At 55.1% G+C, this 19,776-nt stretch overlaps 1 protein-coding gene across 1 annotated transcript in view; it reads right to left on the bottom strand.

The window, feature by feature from the left end:
* The window catches only part of PRKCB (protein kinase C beta), a 116,574-nt gene extending 96,804 nt beyond the window's left edge, over window positions 1-19,770 (bottom strand). Inside the window, exon 1 of the mRNA XM_026859391.1 lies at window positions 19,727-19,770. The gene's annotated coding sequence lies outside the window, so the exon portion shown is untranslated. The remainder of the gene's footprint in view (window positions 1-19,726) is intronic.
* Window positions 19,771-19,776: the final 6 nt, after the last annotated feature.

Below are 19,776 nucleotides of genomic sequence, written 5' to 3'. Positions count from 1 at the left end.
GCCCTCGCCGAGCCACGCTGGCCCAGGGGCTGGGGGGAGAACCAAGAGCACGCTGAACACCGCAGGCCTGGGCGGGATGGAGCGCGGAGGCCTTTCGCCGGCGCTCTGCGAGGCCGGGGGGGGACACACCTGGATCTTCTCCACCCCCAGCCCAGTCCCACCTGCCCACCGCCCCAAGCACAGCCAGACCTCGGCTCCCCGAAACCGAGCGCACGGGAAGAGCCAGCCCCAAGCCTGTGCACTGCCATCTTCCCTTGTTTGCATTTCTCCTGCCTTGATATGAAGTCATGTGTTGAAGTTATCAGAAAGCTGGAAGTGAGTCAGCACAGTAAACCACAGCCTAAGAATATAACTAATTAAAACTATTCACTCAAGCCAGCATGTTCCAACATACTCAAACCCCTAAACAAAGCCAGTTGCATCAGTGGGACGCAGCACACAACCCCGGTACGTTGGCTCCCATCTCCTGCAGCAGATTGTAGAGAGAACGAGTCATATACCAACGCAAGAGTCAGGGCTTCGCTACCGGGGTCTGCATTCCTCAACAGCGATCGGGAGATGAGCTTTGAGAGCGCTTTACTTCAGCCTCAGAGACTGCAGGAGTCGTGTTTCGGTTGAGGGAGCACATGAAACCACTGCCAACCCCCCACGGGGTGGAGGGCAGAGAGGGGTGTTTGTACAACACCAAATAAAGCGGTGACTTGGAGGCAGCAAGTCAAACCAGCTACAGAAAGGAACTGCAACTCATCTCCAGCCTGCGCGGGATGGGCAAGGAGGGGGAGGCCAGCCCAACACCTTGCTACGTTTAATATATTTATCCTACTCTTTTTTTTTAAAAAAAAAAGAGTAGGAGTGTAATTTGCTGACCAGACTAAGCCACCCCGAGGTCACGCGGGCAGGTTACACAGAACAAGGATCTAAGCCCACGGCGTTTTCCAGGTTCAAAAGCAACGCCTTAACCAGGTCTGCTGCAATCCCAGCGACTGGGGAGGACCCAAACGCCTCACTGTCCCTGAACTGCTGCTGGCGTTACAGAAACACCACGCAAATAGATACTGGAACATTCATCTGCGGAGTGATACCCGCAGGGACAGGTCTGAAAGGCTCAGAAGAGTGTAAGCGACCACGGGCATCCCGCGTGCCCAGCAGCGGGCAGGAACTGGGCTGCCTCGGCGCTCCCCGCACACAGACCAGGGAGACCCCCCGCTCCCCCGTGAGCATCGCGAGCGGAAAAGGCACCTTTCACACGTTAGAGGCTGCCGGGCCGCTCTAGTGCCTCCTTTATACCCCAAACCCACCCACTACGGAGCACGGGAGCGAGGCAGAGCGAAAGGATTTTGATCACTAGCTTACATGAATAAAAAGCATTTAGTTAAAGACCTCTCTGATGCAGAGGACGTTTCCTTTATGCAATTGAGATGGAGTATGAGAGCATGAAACCAAATCCAGTAAGTGCAATGGAGACGCGGCAGCAGAGCCCGGCGCTCCCCGACGCCCCGCTGCGCCCCCGGGATCGGCGAGACCAGCGCACGCGGCTGGTTTATGAGAAATCTGCAGCATTCTTTGGCACTAAAATTCTGAGATGCTGAGCGCTTTGTCACACCGCCCATCTCCCTCCCAACCAGGATAAAACATAAAGATCCAGGACCCTGTAACGGACGTATTATTTAATAAATACAAGCATGCAGCAAGACCTGGCTTATGCTAACCAACTTTAGGAGAAGATAACAAACCACCCAGCCATAAGCTCTGCAAGAATAACATCAATTAAACGGCACTTCTAAAAATAGACCACCTGACCTGCTACCACTTCTGACTATCAATCCAGCTTTCCCTGCAGAGAAGCTGCTGAAGTTGAGTCAAACCTCAAAATACTACCTCAAAATAGTTGTTCTCGCATCTGAACCGGTGCTGTGTCTGTAAGTGATCCACCCCTTCCTCAATTTAGATCGCTCAGAAACCTTCACAGAAAGAAAAATCACTACGTGTCAAGGAAGAAGCAGGGAGAGACAGATATTGATGGCAGCAGCAACAAAAGCTGTGGGAAAGGTTGAAGCAAACGGGGCTGCAGCCAGCTGGGCCTCCACAGCCAGATGCACCCGCACCTTGAGCCGGCGGCGCCAGGGAAGGAGCAGGCGGCGCCCGGGCATCAACACGGGGGCACCGGCGAGCTCCAGCCTCTTCAGAAGGTTTGGTGAGAAATGGGGAGTTTGAAGCCTTTGAGGTTCATCTGTTGGCACTTTTCGTTTCTTTTTGTCAGCTCACCAACACCGACGCACGCAAGCACCGCCCCGGCCGTGCAGCATGGACTCGCTGCCTGCGCGGGCAGAGGCCAGCTCACAGAATCATCTGGGTTGGAAAAGCCCAGCAGCTCCTCCAGCCCAACCCTGACCCTCACCCTGACCGTTCCCAACTCCCCCAGATCCCTCAGCGCTGGCTCAGCCCGACTCTTCAACCCCTCCAGGGATCCCGGGGACTCCCCCCTGCCCTGGGCAGCCCATTCCAACGCCCAACAGCCCCTTCTGCACAGAAATCCTTCCTCAGAGCCAGCCTGACCCTGCCCTGGGCAGCTTGAGGCCATTCCCTCTTGTCCTAAAACTACTCAGAAGTTTATAACTGGGTATGACAACACCAGACAGGCTCAAAGTCACCTCCCCCAGACACGTGGATGAGTTACCCCATGCCCCAACTGGCCACCTAACAGAGGAGGCTCCTGAATCAGTCACATACCTGCAAACAAACTTCCAAAAAATGATCATTCTACACACATAATGCACAAACACCGGAAATGTGGAGTTTGATTCTTCATTTAAGTCTCCAGGGTTTTTTTCCAAAGACTGCTCTAAAATGTAAAGGGTGAAGAGTAAAAATGAAAACTCAGGTTCTTGACCTGACTGGGAGCGCAGCACTCGCAGGGAGCGGGGGCTGCAGGGCTATGTCGGGTTAACACAGCGCTGAGGGATCGGGTGGAGTTGAGAACAGTCAGGGGGAGGTTCGTGGTTGGGCTGGAGGAGCTGCAAGGGCTTTTCCAACCGAGGTGATTCTGGGGTTCTGTGAAGCCTCCAGCTGCCACAGCCCAGGGCCGAGGCCGCTGCTGCCTGGGGAACACGCTGTGCATCAGAGGATGCCCCGGAGCGCCCGGCTGTGGTCCAGCACCATGGCACGGGGCTCTGCTCAGCCTCCTGGCACACCGGCACGGCCAGGGCAGAGGGCACCAGGTCCCTGTCACACCCAGAAGTGGAGAGCGCTGGTGAGGAGTGACCATGGTGCTGGTGCATCCCAGGCCCGGGCGCTCCCGCCGGCAGGCTGGGAGCCAGGCACAGCAGCGAATGCTGTGCCTGCTTCAGCAGCAGCGCCGACGCTCCGAGCTGGAGGACGCTCCCACCGACACGATCAGCGATGCTGAGCCACAAGCCTTCACAATTAAGCTGCTCGTTTCAGCGTAATGGCTTGGCAGTTCACGTACAGCAGGGCCTGGACAGCAAATACGCACAGGAATGCCGCTCGTGGGGGCCGGGGGCGACCCCCTCCCCAGACAAACTAGACCAGGAAGGCCCCAGTTTTGCAGAGCGACTTTGAAGCTGCTCCTCCAAGGCTATTCCTGCACTCCTGAACCTGAAAGCTGTCCCAGGTGCTTCTTTAACTTTTCTGCTTATAATTTTCATTCCTCCGCCAGTGAGAGAAAGCAATTCACAGGAAGTTACTCTACCATTTCCGTGTTACTTCAGCACAGCTCTGCTTACGAAACCTCTGTCTGGGCCAGGGATGCACTCCAGGAAGGGACCAACACCAACAAAACCGCCCTGCCAAAATCTGCCATCTCCTGCCCAGGTCACCAGTGTCCCCACAAGCCCTGTACTGCAACTCCCAGTCCCACTCCCAGTCGTGGCCATGCGGAGGAGCCCCCAGACTGGTGCTGTCACCCCTGTCGGTGGGCTGTCCTACAGACAGAACCTTCTAGCAGTAACAGACCAGACCAGGAAAACAAAGAGAAATGGGAGACCCATTTCCCTTGCAGGTTGTGCTTCCCTGGCACAGCCCCCCTTGCAAAGTGTTACCAAGCTTTGGGGTAAGGGTTTGGGCACCCCATGGCCAGGGGGGGACCAGGAGCGGCAGTTTCAAAAGGATGGGCAGAGTTACAGCAGCATGGGAGCCAGAGGCTTCCTAGGAGAGACAAGCAGCATCCTGAATGGCTCCCCCAGCCCTTCCACACACAACAGGGTAATTAGCACTCCTGTCCTTCCCCAAAACCAGCTGTAAGGCAGCGGTGGGACGTCACAGCTGTAAGGCAGCGGTGGGACGTCACAGCTGTAAGGCAGCGGTGGGACGGCTCCTGGGGAGGGGGGACATCATGGGAACAGTGTCAGGGTGCACAGCCCCAAGCACCAGACAAGATGCCCCGACTCGGCCACGCAGAGGCCGGAGGTTCCAGCCAGGCTTGGCTGTCGCTGAATACCAAGCGAACACCTGGGTTTCGGCTGTCTGAGCAGACTCCGTCACTGGACCCAACTACTGTCGCAGAATATCAGCCCGGCTGCAGGCTGCCCCACTCGCTCCCCCCTGGAGCTCATCCCCTCCACTATCTGCTTCCCTCCGCCCTGAACAAACATTAACAGCTTCAATAACAAGGGAAAAGTGATATTTTTCAGGACAAACTGCCACTTCGCTCAGCTGTTTCAGCTGGGTTTGCTCCAGCCTGGCCAGGCACAAGCATTGCTCCCCGGTTCAGCAGCAGCGCCGACGCTCCGAGCTGGAGGACGCTCCCACCGACACGATCAGCGATGCCGAGCCACAAGCCTTCGCAATTAAGCTGCTCGTTTCAGCGTAATGGCTTGGCAGTTCACGTACAGCAGGGCCTGGACAGCAAATAAAACCTGAACAGGACAAGACCTGAATGTGCAATAACCCGATCAAAGGGGAACAGCTGTCCTGACAGGCAGCCACCTCCAGAAGGCCACTGCAGAGCAATTAGGAGTCCAACGGTCTCCGCAGCGGTAGAAAGATGAGATAGGAGCTCTTTATGAGACATCCATTGGCCCTCGCTCATTAGAGGAAAAGCACATCAAAACCAATAGCCAATAAACAGGAATTTAAACACGAGCAGCAGGGATCCATTTACAGACGTCCCTGTTACCGAAATACCAGGCAGTTCCGCAGCAGCTGCCCCAGCGCCTCCCGCACGCAGGCACGTGCTCGTGAGCGCTTCTGCGCCCCAGGGTCATGTACCTGCCCCAGCCGTTTCAGGAATAAAAGAAGCCGTTTAACCTTAGCTCTCCTGAAAGTTCGGTTTTGGCCTCGTAATTAGTGGACAGGCAGTGACCGCTCCTCACAAATCATGGGATATTCTAACAGCCAGGGGATGCTGAGGGCGACCACCTCGACGCGCGTGCCCCGCGGGGCCAAGACGCACACGCCGCAGGTCTGGCTAAAGCCCACCAGCATTTCTGTTCCCTAACTGTCATTCCTAAAGCCAAAAGCTTTAGCACCCCAAACAAGTCGGCAGGGAGCTGACAGCTATTATTTTAGGAGTCTCCATATGGACCCATTACAGCACCTTGCAGTTCTAATTTAGGGCACAGACTGACTTGGAGTGGATGGCTCCTTCCACCCCCAGGTCCACTGAGCAACGGAGCGCTTCCCAGCCAGCGCCAGCAGCGCGGTGCTGCGACAGCTCCGGACCCTGCTCACCCCATTTCTTAAACGCAAGTGGCTGCAGAAAGAAAGGATCAAGAGAGAAAACACTGCCCGAGAATGTACTTCCCAAAAATACATTTAAGGAATGAGTTTTTTTAAAGAGAGGGGGGAAACACGCTTCCCCTTGTGCTGCTGAGAGGGCTGAGGGGACCGTCCCAAGGACAGCATCGGGCACCCAAACCCAGAGACATCCGACAGCACCGCCTCGCCCTGCTTCAGCAACGAGCGATGCCAACGGGTCCCACTGCGATGCCACGGGGACCCAGTTCTGCTCCTGCTGTCACCCGCACCGTGTCTGCGGGTGCCGTGGGGACACCGGCCTCCGTCCCCTGCCCCAGCTCCGCTGCCCGCACCACCCAGCTGGGCCACTGCCTTCTCCCGAGCATCCCAGCGCAGGGGCGAGGAGAGCAGCGCAGCCTGGCAGCCCTTTGCTTCCCCCTTCGGAAAGGACCAGACTGGCCATGTTATTTTGAACCAAGTGCTGACATGCCACTGCTTACTCACATGATTTTCCTCTTGCTTTTTAAAGAAGTATTCTTGTTTCACTCTGACATGGTGGAAGAAAAATTACAGCCAAGCAGGCAGTGATAAGGGAGGAACTTGCAGCAAAGCTGCAGAGTCTGAAGCACCCGGCTGCCAAGACACCCGATTCAGGAATAAGATAAGCTGCTGTGCCCCACAGCTAGGAAGGGGCCCCCGCCGCTGCCAGACAGCCCGGTCCTGGGGCTGCACGGGGGCTAGGGGGGACGCGGGGCGGCCTCTGCACCCAGCGCAGGGAAGGCTTGCTGCCTCCAAACCCTCATGGGCCAAGACATAGTCTAGAAAAGGGCAAGATGATCAAAATAACAACGTTGCTTGCATATGGGGAACAGTGGAGTAGACTGCAACCCCCCCCCGCAGGTGGGACAGATGGAGGACACCAGAAAGCCTACAGGGTCCTCGCTGGCACTGCAGGGGTGAGGACCAGCTGTCCCACCTCTCCCAGGCCCAGAGCCAGAGCCTGTCGAACAACGCTGGGGACAGCGAGGGCAAAAGCAAACCAGAGCGCGTTTGTTCAGGCTGCGGGATTGCCGAGAGCGCCTCGCCTCTGCGGGCCACCCCCGAGCCCTCGGGTCGGGCGAGCAGCAGGGTCACGGCACGAGCAGCACCAGGCCCCCACAGCACAAGCTCTACGGCGTAAAGTTCATTTTGGTGGCGCTGGAGTGGAGCATCTGAAAGGCAACTGGCAGGTAACCGCTGGATTCGGTATTCCTTTACAGGAATCACAGCCTTATAATCGCTGCAATTAGAAAGGGAGTTCTTCTACCGTGATCTAAAATAGAAGTTTTTGTCACAAATTACTAGCTTTCACTCCTCTCGAACCTGAGCTTAAACCAAAACTTAAATGGAAATTTACAGGAGAATGAGAAAGTGAGTCAGTCTGCCCTTCCCAACAGTCGTTTATTTTCATCCTCTTGGACTCAGTTAATAGTAACACCAGAGAAATTAAGTTTCTTCCAAATTTACAAGACCCAGAACGGGGGAGGCGGTTTTGGAAGGGAACTCCGCCGTGCCGCGGACCATCGGCAGCACTGGGATTTGCCGCGGCCGGGGACGCCGTGCCTGCCCCGTCCAGGCAGGGAGGGCTTCCCGCTCCGTCCCCCCCCCACGAGACCCGACAGCAAGGAGCTACAGGCAGCACGTTATGTCACAGCACTATTATCCCATTTTTCCTACCCACGCAAGCAAGCGACTCTCATACCAGCTTGGGGAAACGGCTAAAACCAACCTAAAAAAGACAAGCCTCTCGCTTAGCAATGCGCCATTTGGCCAAACTGTGGCCAGGTGAAAGCCGAAGGAACTTTTGTCTTCTGAAGCATGGCAACACTGAGGCTAAAACACCTGGAGATTTCTGGAGATTCTTTTCCTTTGGGAAAGGAACGGTAACCACTTGCAGCAAAGCCTTAGATCAAAGCAAAACAATTCTCCAGTGATGCAGACCAAGACCCGTGCAGAAAACCTCCCCAGCAAGCTGAGGAGATGCTCACGAGGAAAACCAGCCCCGGGTTCTCCAGAGCCCAGCTGAGCAGGGGGGGCCAGGGACAGCCTGGAGCTCCCTGCTCTCCCAAGAGCGAACAGCACATGGCTCGGGGGCCCCTCCTGCCCCCCGTGAATCGCTGTGACGGAGCCACGGCCTTCAGACACCCGGCCCGTGCAAGTCAGCCGCTGTCCTCATCTGTTGGGTAACGCAGATGCAGAGAGTCTGGAGCAACAGCCAGCCCATGGTTACGGAGGTTTGTTCTCTTTTTGCGTTGGCAATTCTCAGCATCGTCTTGTGCAAGCTGCCAAGACAGGCAGAAACGAGTTTCCAGGATGTATTTCAAAGTGCCTTATTTCCAACTAGCAGCAGAGCCGAGATTCAGAATACATGCTGCAAAGCCTCCTACCCCAGTACGTGTCTCCTGAGTATTTTCAGGTCAATAGAGGGACTGCTGTTAGAGGAAAAAAATAAAAATCCTTTTGGGTACATAATAAGGGAGAATTTAATTCTGCTCCAAGGTTGAGCGAAGCAAGCCGTTTGTCATGCCGTACTTGATGACAGTACTTGTCCGCAACCCAGACAGACATTCGCTTCCCTTACAGCGGGGCGAGAGCAGCAAACAAAGGCATTCAAACTGTTTGGCACCAAGACGGATATTCATACAGTTTCAGAGAAGGAAGGAATTCGAACCGTAGTCTGAAGTTATTTTAGAAAAATTCTCTACAAGGGTTTAGTACTCAACCAAAATGCAAATCACCATCATGGTTTCCTAAGCAAATGAGCTATTGTTACATTTTTTCCAGTCCAGCAACATCTTGCTCTGAAGATCTAATAGCAGCCCTACTGAGCAGCAGCTAATTAAAGCCTTTCCTCCTGCCAAAAGCCCAGATTCAGTCTCTAAATGACCCAGTAAGTGAGACTTTTTCCACCCCAGAAGCCCTAGGAGACTCCGGGTCAGAAGCTACGCCCCTACCACCGCCGCGGCACATCTGCCGTGCCCTCCCGCTGACGGTGTCGGGGCAGAGGTCACCGGGACTGGCACCCGGCGCCTCCCCACGCCGCTCCTGGCCACGTGCCGCGAGAGCGCGGGTCCCACGACACCTCTCCACCCAGCATCCCACCCTCTGCAGCTTCCCGGCAAGGCCGGCAAAGGCCGCGGGCAGAGCGGACGCCTCGCGCCGGTGCAGCACAGCGCGTCCCGGGGCCGAGAGGCAGCTCCAGTCGCCCGCAATCCCACACGGCCTGCGGGCCCACCCCACGCGTGGCACCCGGAGAGACCTGGGGGAGAAGGGGCAGCCCGGGGAGACTCGACGGTGACGCAGGAGCTCTGCTGTTTCAGCACAGTCCTCTTCCCGTGGGGCAGGGGCTCCCCCCTCCAACTGGGAGGAGATGGCATCAAGGAGGTGACCCGATGGGAGAAGGTTTCTGGGACGGAGCCGTGCCAGCCTCTGAAGAGGACAGCTCGCAGGGTGAGCTGCAGGCCATGAGCATGTAGAGACGTGTGTCCGAGGCAGGGAAGAACCCCCAGAAGCAAACTCTGAGATCAGCTTCTCAGCTGGCACGAAGGTCACTTTGTTTTCCCCAGGAGAACAACTCACTGCCGTTACAGACCTGCAAGCCTCATTTCCAGAAGACTCTGGCCCTGAGGCACCTCTCCATCAAACAGAAACGAATGAGACAAATTTGGAAGTTAATGGACTGAGCTATTGGAGATGGTCCTCAGACGCATGATCACACCAATGTGAATTAGTTCAGTTTTACAGCCGTTCCCAGGGCAGCAGGCGGAGAGCAGCAGCATCTCCCACGGCAGGGCGGGGAGGGGGCAGGACAGACAGACAGAGGTGTCCTGCTCAGCCCTTCCCTCCCCCTCTGAGGACGGCCCCTCTCGCCCACCCTGCCATCCTCAGAAACCCTCTCCACTGGCAATTACAGCACGAGGGGACACTTCGCTCCGATCCATCCCCCCACAAAAAGCGAGTTCTTTCATCAAACTCTTCAGAAACCAGGCAAACGTGGAGGATTTTAGTCTCCTCCTTAAAGGCTGTTTTCCCAAAGCAGCCCACAAGGCAACGCAAACCGAAACCTGTGACAAAGCTAATCTCCACCATGACGACATGGCAAAGGTTGCTCCACAGCAAAGACTGTGCCAAGCTCTGGAGAGCCTATAAATAACGTTTGGGGGATTATTTCAAGCTGTGCATAAATCTTCCATCAGTGCGGGAAAGGTGACAACGCCCAGACTTCTCCGGAACGATAGCGACTGCTGGGGACCGAGGGGCTGCAGCACCCGAGCGAGGCCGAGAGCAGCGAGCGCCCCAAGCCTGCACGACCCCCCCACGCCTCCCGCTGCACGGGGGGGAAGATCCACCCGTCCCAGAGACCGGGGACACAAGTTGCACCCTTTTTATCGCTTAGGCAATCCTTCTCCTCTTGGCTATTCGAGGCTAATGGCAAGTCATGGAATATTTCCAAATATTCTTCCTAAGCCAAGCTAAAGCAGAAGTATTTAGTGTAATGAATGCAAAGAACAAAAAAAAACCCACAAAAACCAAACCTAAAAACAAATTACTCAGCCTCTTGGGGTAGGCACAATATTAACAATCTTGACAAGCACCATCATTTTGCTTACAAGGCAAGTGTTAACAGTCCCCGCCAAGTAAAACACCGAGATGTAATGATCTCTGAATCAGCCTCTCTCCGAACGGTTGCACCGATAAAGGCAACAGATCTGGAGACATGGTAAATAATGACTTTGCACTGCGTCAGGAGCTAATCCACTCAGTGATGCAAATTAAATTCGTGGGCCACTTCCCCCTCACTCCAGCTTCTTACTGATATTATAAAGCAATCTTCGTCCTGACTCCTGACTTCATAGCTATGTCACCCAGCAAAGTTTCATGAAGCCATTCAGGAGAGCCACGACGGCGTTCACTCCTCTTCACAACCTCACTTTCTCATTCTTCTGCTATAATTGGAAATCATGAAAATGCATTTGTTCATGTGCTAAGAGCGTCAACTATTAAATGTCCTCGCTGTTCAGACCGTCAGAATAAAGGTATTCAACTGTTCTCTCCAAAGGTGAAGCTATTACTGTTGCATCATTTCACATGGCAACAGAAGACGAGGAGGAATCGAGCAGCATGATCAGCTCAAACGCGCCGGCGTCACAGCATGAGGAAGAGGAGTGGCTGAAGGCTGAGAGTTAGGCATCAGAATCTTTTTTTGCCTCCCTGCCGCTGACTCAATACCGAATGTAGGAAGACCAGAACCACAGGAGACAGAAGTTTTTAAACACGACCCCCGACCAAGAGCCGAGGCAGAGCCTCCCCGAGCAGCCAGCGATGCCACGGCCCGGAGAGCGCCCCCCCACCTGCCCCTGTCCCGCTCAAGCTCCTGACACCAACCACGCACCCTGCTCAACCCCGCAGCCCCCGAGACCCCCTGCAGAGCCACTGACTGTCTCCCCACCTCCCCAACCACCCCAAAACACATCTACCCGGGTTTGCTCCCACCTGGGCCCAGAAGGAAGAGAGCACTCCCACCCCCCAGGAGGAACGCTCGCAGCAGAGCAGCTCTCTGGAAAAACACGGGTTTAACTGGATGGAAAACAGCCAGTTTAAGGGGAACTGGACCGTAACGAGTCTCAGGTTAGCGAGCCCAGTAACGTGGATGTGCTGGAGCTCATTAATACTGGGTCTTCTGGCAGGCCTTGCCTGTCCAGCTAGGATTAGCAGTCAGTATATTCTCCCTGTCATATTTAGACAAGACTTATAAATCTGGCACAAAAGCGAGACCAAATATGGAAGATGAAAGCAAATTATTTAAACCGACAAGATGCAACTCAAACGTGTTAGACTTTCAGCAATCAACGCGCTTCAGCTGGGGCAGGAGGACCTTAACAGAAGTTAAATGCTGAAAGCGAGAGGCTAATGGGGATACAGGTGCTCACCCCAAGCACTCGCTGATTCAAGTGTGATGCTACAACAGGGCTGTGGGTTTGGGCTTGGGTTTTGGGGTTTTTTTTGTCCCTTCACACAATGGGAAGAGCAGGACAGCTCCAAACAGCTGAGGAAGCCAGCCCAAATCCCTCAAAAGCAAACAGCTTGAACAGAGCCACGGCTATGCCTCGGGTCAGCCGTGAGGCACGAAGCGCTGGGCAGCCAACACGCCTGGTCCCGGCCCGCGCGCCATCCCCACCCGCCTGCCAGCGGATACACTGTGCAGGCAGCTCAGGCGTGCCGGAGCCGCAAGGGAAGGAATCGCATCTTCATCTAAACAGCATTTATCAGCACCTAACAGCAGAGCAACCGCTGCCCCAGCCCAGGTCTGCCCGGCCTTGGCCACCTTCCAGAGAGAGGCGCTTCGTAAACAAGAAGAGAAAGTAGCTGGTTTCCAGTAACCCCTGCGCGGGAAGATGGTAACAAGTCCTGTCCCAGTCTGCAGCAAAGTGCAGAGGACACGGCTGCAGGGGAACCATCCTGCAGGGATTTACAGGCTGCAGGGCAGCACGTGGCCAGCAGACAATGCCCGCGGCTGCCAGCCGACGCCGGGCTGAGCACCAGCACCCAGCTCCGGCAGCACCGTGACTGCCCGAGCAGCGCTGTCAGGTTTCATGAAAAGCATTTCCTTTCACAGGGAACCAGGATCGGCTGTCGGAAGCGATGGCGAGGGAGGACTTACTGCATGAAGTGGGACCCTGCGAGGGCTTGTCGTGCTTCCTCCTGTGTCCACGAACAGTTAAGTAATCCTGACTGGGAGAAAAAAGGACTGCCTCTCGCAAGTTATTGTTTTAATTATACAGAATTCAGGTGGCCTACTCATAAGGAGAACATTTTAATTTATTTTTCCACTGGAGGCTGGTCTCAGAACAGGACTAATAAATCACTCGCAGCCTATATTAAGATAATCAGAACAGAGAGCATGGCAGTGCTAGCACAAAACAGCTGAGAAGTGTGGAGATCCCCCTCTCCTCGAGGTACAGCCCCCACCAGGAGCACACCCAGGCCACACACCCACCCCGGCACTGCACCAGGCACCCCCAATTCCTGCTGCTCCCTGAGGAGAGGAAGGTTTTTGCTCACCCCCCTTCTTCTCGCCAACTACAAACCCGCAGAAATATTTCTCACGGGGCAGAGCTGTTAGGGGAGGCAACGGCTGCCAACCACCTCCCTGTGCACGGCGCTGGGGCCAGCCAGCACTGAACACAGAAGAGTCAAACACGCAACCTCCGAAGAGGAGAAAGCTGCTTGGCCAGAGCATCCCGTGGGTGCTTCGGTGGAGCCTTGGCCGCGGGCAGCAGGAGGACGTGCAGGGGAGCGAGCGCCGGGGTCCGCAGCGCAGGCGTTGAGCCCGGCAGCTGCCCCTGGCCGCTGCGGCAAGAGCTCACGGCAGTCAGCGCCGTTCGCTGCCTCGCAGCCCGCAGCTCCTTGGGATGAGACACACCGAGGGGGCCGAGCAACCCCCCGGGAGAGACCCCCAGGGCTGCTGCTCTGCGTGGTGCCCGCAGGAATCCTCATCCCCCCTGGGTAAAGCCGGCAAGCGCTCGGCCGCTTCTGCGCCCGCGCAGCATCGAGTGCAACTCTCCCCAGCAGCAGCTCGTGGCTGGGAACGCTGCCTTCCCGGGAAGAGTTACAGCCAGCACAGCTACTTCTGGGAATTGCTTCTGCTTAATGCGAAGGATTTGGCTGCTACCGAGCACCGCACAACTGGAGCTTTCTTCTCATCTCCCCCACCCCTCCTGTGGCTTTGGTGGAAAAACTGACTTCTCGGTGATGGCTCCTCCGGGCTGGCAGGTCAGGGCCAGCCAGGGTCAAGTCCCTCCCAGTGACAGTCCCTTCTCTGTTGGGGCAATAGCCCCTGTGCTCAGGAAGCACCCCCTAACACTAGCCCTGATGGGCTGAAAAGCTCCGGAGAGATTCTCACCTTCATCCATGGGGTCACTGTCTGGAGGACTACAGTGTTATTGCGCCCATTTTACAGCTCTGCCAGACCTATCACCTCTGCCTCACGGGACTCCTGGCCCAGGCACAGTGGTCACCAACACCAGCCCATCCCTGGCTGGTGAGCTGGAGCTGGTGGGGTTGGCTCAGAGCGGGGAAGCAGCACCCACAGCTGTCTTTTCCCACGGAAATGTGCAACCCAAGGGAGAGTCCTCATTTCCTACCACACTCGGGTCCAGACACCCCAGCCCCACGTCTCTCTTCAGGTACAAGATTTGAGTGCAACGCCTCACTCCAGGGAGCGCAGCGGCTCTGGCTCCAGTCAGAGCTCTTGCTAAAACTCGAGGCACAGGACAACACCAAGGACTGAACAAGTCTTTGGCGGCGCTTTGTTTCCTACAGGGTCGTTTGAAAAGGCCGGAGGGTCTCTGGAGCACCCTGCACTCCCTCCTCCCTCTTCCCCTTGCCCAGCCATCAGGGACAGCGAAGAGCGAAGGCTGTTCGTGCCGGCAACACGCAAGGCGACACCACAGAGGGGCGATGGAAACCCAAGGCTGCATCCAGGATCACTGCACAAGGACTCCTGCTTTTCTGATTTTGCTTCTGCTGCCTTTTTCTTGGGTTACAGACCTTGAACACGAGGAACACGCTGCCCAGAAGAACTACAGTTACCCCCTCCTACAGGGACCTTGTTACTCACCTTTGCTAAATGGCTTTAATTTGTGGACTTTCAGAATAATGATTCATGAAGCCACGCTAGAGGAATTAATCGCAGAGCTCTGCAAGCGCCCTCTGCGCTGCTCCGCCGTCCTTCACGCCGGAGCCTTACACAGGCAGCAAACAGCCCCCGGCCCACGGTCAGACTCTGGCAGGTCCAGAGCTCTGTTTCTGTTAACGTACAGCGCTAATCCTCTGCACAGCTGGCTTCTGCAGGAAAAATCCACCCAAGCATTTCTCTTGGGCAAAAATCCCATCCCACCCACCATTATCAGCATCCCTCCTCCTTACTCCACACGTTCGATTCAGAGCAGGGGGGAGCACTTAACCTTCCCCTTCTGACTTGCACTTTACAATGACGTGTTCCAAGCAGCTCTGCCCTGAACTAAATTATGGGCACAGCTAGAACTTAATTTCTTAGTCACTGGGATCACGCAACGTATTTGCTGATAAATCTGAAGGGGGACTGGGTGGCACTGACGAGCCCCTCGAGCGTGTTTAGATTTCTGCCTTCTCAAATGCAGTCAGAAGAACGAGGAGCCGTGCTCGCTGCCTGGGAGGGCTTGTGCAACTCCCCGAGCTTGAGTTTTGAGATAAAACCTCATCAGTTAACAGAATTCAAAACAAGTTTTGAGAGGAGATTCGACCCCACCTCCTGTTCTACAGCAGATATCAAACCCTCAAGATCTTGCTCTGTTTCGCAGCCCCGGCATCTTCTGCTGGCACCAGAACAGGCGAGCGTCCGCCCGCAAATACTGCCAGTGCAAGGGTGCCCGACACACCCGCCAGGAGCCCGTGGGCCGTACCAATTTGTAGGATCCCCAGCAGGTGAGCTAGCAGATGTACAGAAACGCCTGTACTGCTTGCTGAGAAGTCTCCTTAGAGACAGCCCAGGCACTGAATTCCCCTGAAATACTCAATACCCGGAGAATAATCATGGCAGAGGCTCCTATACCGCGGTGGTTTGAACTCGGCAGTGGAGCCACAGCTGACAGACACACCAGCCAGATGTGATGCAAACCCTCCTGCCGCCCCCAAGGCCCCCAAACACCCCCGGGGCCAGCTCTGAGCCCCTCTGCCCAGCTCCCTGTTGCTGACACTGGTCAGCGACAGACACCCCGGGAAGGACACAGACCGCCTCATTACCAAAGGCTAGAATCCTTTCAGGATGATGGCTATCTCGGGAGGGAAGAAAGAAAAATCTACCACGCTAACTGCAAAGGGGGAGGGAAAAGAGAAACCACTTCCACTGAGAGACTCGAATGAACCCTTCTGCACTGTAAGGAGACACTAACGGGGCTGAACATATCGAGTGATCCCTGTGAACCCGATAGCCACAGACCCCGCGCTGCAAGAGGCTCCTGCAAGCCCAGATTTCCTCCCAAAACAGATCTGCTCCCCCAGCTGCAATTCCGAGCTGCAGGCATCCAGCTCAGGAAGGAGCAGGAGCAGGGAGACTAGGCTTCAGGCTTTAAAACTGAGTCTTTTGAAGGCGACTTGGTCCTTCGACCACAGTGTGACGGGGCACATCTTCCCATTTTCCCTGCCGGCTCTGTCTGCACTCACAGTTCCGCAGAACCACGGCGCAGCTGGTGCAGCGCGGGGGACCGGACCGACTTCCCCTTTCTACTTCTACCTGCTCCCAGGCGCTGCCCCAGCGGCCGCAGCACGGGGCTCCGGTGGCCGCCGCATCAAGAATTGTATTGCCACCGCAAGGCACACAAAAAAACCCTCCAAAATTATGTTTCCAATTTCTGCAGCATTATATAATTAGCATCATTTGTGTTGCAAAAGTAATTGCAGTAACATTTTTAATTAGTCTATTTGAACACTAACATTTCTCCAGTGTGCATAATATGTTGACACGAAATTACGGGGTTTGAGGCAACTCTGAATGATTGGAGTTTGTTTTGCTTTTGTTTCTCACTCGCTTAATACAGTCAATAAAAGCACAACACTGAATGCCTGCGTGAAGTTAATGGCGACAAACCAGAACGCGGAGCAGCAGCACGAGCTGCAGTTACGACCAGAGCTGTTACGGGTTTCGCTTCCGTCTGGAGGGCAGCGACGAGGTGGGGGAAGGAAGGGTGGGTTTTGAAGGCAGATAGCAAGAGAGAAATACTTGCTTGAAAGGTAAGGCCCGCCTGCCATTTTCCAGCTGCTTAGTTTTGGTATTAAACGCTGAATTGCAAAAACACAAAAAGCAAGAACACTGGATTGGGAGGACAGGGAGAAGAAAAACCTGGAAGAAGGAATTATATCTGGTATGAAGTTTGGAAAGAGATTAAACCTGAAGAGTGTCTTTGCTTACTGAGTCATAGCCAGGGATAAGAAGTACACGTTTCCTCCAGAAAAGTTACTGCATGAGATCTAAGCATCCATTACTGAACGATGCTTTCTTTTTTTCCCCCTTCTCCTCTTAAGGAATCAAGATTCTTCTTTCCAAGATCTTTTCTACTTACTCTGTACACGTGAAAGCAGTAACAGATGCAGGTTATTTTTTGCTCCTAAGTGAGAATCACGTTACGTGGCTCTTCACCTCTATGTGAGCGCCTCTTCCCCTGCTCTTGCCAGGTTCCCAAGGTGGAAGCCCAGCCCAGCCGCTGCAATAGCGAGTCCAGGCTTAACAAACCCGGCTCTCGGTGAGGTGCCCCCTCACAAAACCTCCAGTGCAGCCTGTACCCTGATCCACGGAGGGACAGAGAGCAGCTGGGACGAGAGCATAAAGATACGTCAAGGATGGCAAGGAGGGAACACGAGAGAAAAGACAAAGAGAAAGCTACCAGTTCCCAGAAGCGGCACATTTTGAGAACGAGACCAAGAATTTCACTCTCAACAGCTTTGAAACCAGTTCCCTTTCTTTTACCATCCTCAAAGCACTTCTCAAGTTAGGAGAAGCGAGAGAGCAAAGCCATCAGCTGCAACTTAGCCACACGTCGTTCCTTCACCAAGAGAGCCTGCAGACATTGAGGGGCCGCTCTCTCCCTCCTCCTGTGATGCCTGGTAGTGGTGTAGGACAGACGGACCTCAAAACTCAGGCTGGGGAGAACACGTTCACCCCTTTCTCTCTGTTACTCATGAGTGCACATGGGAGCTCGTGTACCTTCCAGCTGCAACCGAGCCAGAAAGCCCCCTCCGTACCGGGCTGACACGCAGCCAGCGCACGTCGAGCTCCCCCCAGGAAGGGCTCATCTTTCTGGCAGCTCCAGGCACATCCACAGCACTTCATTCTTCCTACCCAACCCCTCCAATAATATTTTTCTTTAACCTGCAAGAACCAGCCCTGCTCCTCAGGGCTGCCTGCGCACAGACCTCCTGCTGCCCAGGCACAGAAATGCTTTCTGGCTCTGAAGAAAGACGCTACCCCAGGAAGTCTTCAGATGCATACAAGGATAAGAAGGAGATTGTATACAAGGATAAGAAGCAGATTAGCAAGCAATTAAGTGGCATTTGTGGTATCCATTAGTATTTCAAGCTACAAAGAGTCAGTTTCTGCTAACTTCCTGCCAAAAGTCACAAGTAATGAGCTAATTAACAACCTAATTATTGCAAATGCCCTAGAAAGAAATCAGGGCACAGGTGAAAACCTACTTAAAGCAAGCATGGCAGTAGGAACCAGCTCAGAAACAAGACAGGCATGTGCCTTAGCTTCATCTCCAGCCCTCCCCGCTGAACACGAGGGTAAATAGTTGGGGAAGCTGTTAAAGTTGAATTAAAGCTGCCTTCAGCGAAGGGAGAGCTACACACCGCAACCAAAGCTTACTGCAAGCCCCGCAGAGCTGAAGAAAGAGAAGCCCTGAACAAAAGCTAGCCCCGAGGTGGTTGTTGGTTGGGGTTTTTTTTTTTTTGCTTCCATGTAAATATGACTTATTTACCCACTTCAACAGCAGCTGCAGCACAGCGTCAGGGGCCGGAGCCCGCACCTCGAGCTCCCCGCCGACGGGGAGCGGTACCGGCGCTGCGACGGCGCCCGCGCAGGAGCTCGGCCCGGTCCGGGGGCAGGAGCGGTGCCAGCCCTGGCACCCCAGGCTCTCCCTCCCGCAGCCCCCTGGGGTAGCTGTGATTTCCAAGCAGATGGCAGGCGGGAGAGACTTCTAGCTCGTGCTCGACCGCCCAAGGTGGAAGCGTTCCTCCCGCCGACACGGCGTGCCCTCCGCCGCGGGGCGCCGACGGCACGAGGCGCTCACACAGGGAGGATCACGCCCACACTCTGCCTCGCACCTTCACCCGGGGACCTCAGCACCTCGCAGGAGGGGACGGACGTGAAAATCCACAGATCGCCGATTTTAGGAAGGGATTTGGTGTAAAGATGGTCTGTTCCACGTTACTGCAGTCTGCAGCGTTTCCTATTGCAATGCAGTAACGCAGTTTTCATGCCTGCAATACCAGAATAACCTGGAAAATGGTTTTGAAAGGTACGTTACAGACCAGTCCCACACCTCTGGAGACGTCACTGAGCACAGCGTCCTACCGAGAAGGGCCCCTGCTCTGAGAACCACAGGACAGGACTGCACTGTTCAACATGCGCTGTGGAGGGTCTCCCCATTCGGAGGGCACTGGCTGTGCCCTAAGTCTGAGCCCACCTCCGCGGGTCCCGTTAACCGACTGCGCACCCAAGAGTGATTTAACACTGGTGAAAAACATTTACAGGATAAAGCTTGAAACAAGCACACAATTACAGGTTTGGACAATAGTTCCTAACGGCTGCAAGAGAGACTTGAAAAGGCTCCAATTATCCGATCGGGAATGCTACGGCAGAACCGAGCAAAGCGCTAGAAACGATACAGGAAAAGCCCTGCCCCACCAGCACATGATCCCCACCAGCTTTGCTAGCACACTTCAAATCTCAGGGGCGTTGTGTTTGCACAAATACGCCTGGCACGACACTGCCTGCACCGCCAGGAAAGCCAGAGAACGAACAGCTGGGTAAACCTGGGAAGACCCACAGTAAGAGATACAAGCTGCACAAAACTCCTCCGAGCGACACGACTTCACCGCCCGGGTGTGAAACCTCAGGTGCCAGGGGAAGCTGTGACCTTGAGTAACACCACTAGGACACGGTTTAGTCTCCACATCTGCTTTCCTCCGCTCGGCAGCACCAGCCCAGGCCTTTAGGTGGGGGCTTGGGGGGAGGCGGCGGGGAGATGCTTTTGTTATTTTAAAGGTTTTACTCCTTAAGGCAAGTGCTAAGGAAGAGCAGCGGCAGCATTTAGACTGGGCTAGACTTCGGCTGCTTGTAGGAGCGCCTGCAGAGATGCTCCTGAGAGCACCCAAGACAAAGCCCTCCTGCCCGCAGCCACAGCGCAGGCCGAGCCGCCGTCCGAGACCCCGACCCCCCCGCACCGCGGCGACTGACCTTGACACTGGAAGCCCTGTTTGCCGAAGCCCCTGCGGAGAGAGAGGCGG

This window comes from Athene cunicularia (genome assembly GCF_003259725.1).
Source record: "Athene cunicularia isolate RWA chromosome 14 unlocalized genomic scaffold, athCun1 chr14_part2, whole genome shotgun sequence".
NCBI lineage: Eukaryota > Metazoa > Chordata > Aves > Strigiformes > Strigidae > Athene > Athene cunicularia.
The sequence above is the reverse complement of the archived record's forward strand: the minus strand, read 5'-3'. Positions and strand labels throughout refer to the sequence as shown.